This window comes from Vespa crabro, chromosome 6 (assembly GCF_910589235.1).
Source record: "Vespa crabro chromosome 6, iyVesCrab1.2, whole genome shotgun sequence".
In the NCBI taxonomy this organism is placed as follows: domain Eukaryota; kingdom Metazoa; phylum Arthropoda; class Insecta; order Hymenoptera; family Vespidae; genus Vespa; species Vespa crabro.
Genome location: NC_060960.1, coordinates 2,614,779 through 2,616,838, shown reverse-complemented (window position 1 = coordinate 2,616,838; position 2,060 = coordinate 2,614,779).

The following is a 2,060-nucleotide window of genomic DNA, read 5'->3' as shown; positions in this document are numbered from 1 at the left end:
TCCGCAAAGATGGCGATACTTCGCTATGTCGTCGTCGAGCTCTCACGTGGTATACGCGAGGTACAAAAATAACCGACGGAAGCGAGCCAACGAGAAGGAAAGTGAAACTCATCGTGGCTAGGCATTATGTATATTCGCATTAATTGTATTCGGATACGCATAATGAAAGTAGGAGATTCGTTAATGTTTCCTTGTGATGTGATCTTCGATAGGATTAATTAATGTCATCGTCATTTAATTTTAATTTTAATTAGATGACGGTGACGATGACGATGACGATGACGACGACAAGGACGACGAGGATAACGATGACGACGATAACGATGATGATGACGACCATGATAATGATGACGACAATTCTTTCTTTTCTTCTCTCTCTCTCTCTCTCTCTCTCTCTCTCTCTCTCTCTCTTTCCTCTCTTTATCTATCTATCTATCTATCTCATTGTCAGAGATTTACAATTCGCAATAAAGCTGAAAAGGAAAAGTGAAATTCGTCAACGTCTAGACAGAAAGTTTCGATCAGGACTTTCGGATTCGGGGACTTGAAAGCGAGACGATTCTCAGAAGGAAAAGTAATCGTCTGCGGAAGCAAATCCTCTTCTTGTTGAGTTGATGTAACGCTCGAGAGACCCACTGACATGCATCCACTCAGGTACATTCAAAGATAATCAGAAAGAGGAAAAAAAATAATATTACGATATATGTATACATATATTTATGTATGTATGTATATATTTATGTATGTATGTATGTATATATTTATGTATGTATATATTTATGTATGTATGTATGTATGTATGTATGTATGTTGTATGTATGTATATATTTATGTATGTATTTATTTTATTCAATAAGGAAAAAGTGTCTAACATCCTCAAGAAATATCCTCGAGTATACAATATAAACTACATTTTGTCGTATATATGGAAAAACCTAAGCGTTTAAAGTATAATTTGAAAAATATTATTAAATTAAGCTAAGTATTGGGTTGGTCGTTTCGATCATTGAATTGTAATTCCTATCGATAATGTTTCGTCTATCGTAAAGCGAAAATGTCGACATCATAGGTATATACATATTTATGTGCATGAACGAACCGCATAAATGAAGGATCGATCTTTTCCAATTACATTTAACACTTTTATAGAAATATGGTCATTTAAATAACGCGATGGAAGATTAATCTTTTTAGAAAAAGAAAAAAAGATAAAAAAGAGTTACAAGAATAATACATGAATAATATTCATTTTTATTAAAAAATATTTGGACAAAATAGACGTTTTAAAAAAAAAGGAAAAAGTAAGGAAAAAAAAAAGAAAAAGAAAAAGGAAGAGAAAAAGAAAATAGACTTTATAGATAGATTAAATAAATATTATCCATTTTGTTTGATTCATCGATTGAAATGTTAATGAAATAGTAACATTCCTTCCTTTAATATCGATTAATACGGTATAATTGAAGAATTAGTTATATACTCTGTTGTAGTTAACATAGAACATATGTAGAATAATTTTTCTGATTATTTCGTTGAGAATTTTTTTGTCGGTGAAACGCGCATCTACGTTCTTCGTGGAATGTTGTCGTCGTTGTCGTGGCCTTAGAGAGTTCGCGCGCATCATCGGCGACGTAACTTGGTTACGATCGTGCAGACTTTGCGCGCTGTTGTCACTTTCCCTGCTCTGTGTGTGAGCTTCGTCGAGAGAGCTAGTAAAGTGTGTCACCGGGTCTACCGAGTGCAAGTAAAACGCGATCGTTGTTTTCTTCGTCTTCGTCGTTTTCGTCGTCGACGTTAACGTCGTCGGTATCGTTGGTGTCGTTGGCGTCGTCGTTATTGTCGTCGTCGTTGTTGTTGCCGTCTTCGTCGTCATCGTTGTTATCGTCAAAGTCGACGTCGTTGCTTTGCACTTTCCGCTTCTCGTTTCCGCCGTCATTAATGTTACGTAATAACTGTCTCCTGTCGATTACACGAGTAGTTCGAGGGGTGAAAGGGGAGTTAGAAATTTTAGGTAAATGGGTCATCGTCGTTGTTTTCGTCGTCGTCATCGTCGTCGTTTTCGT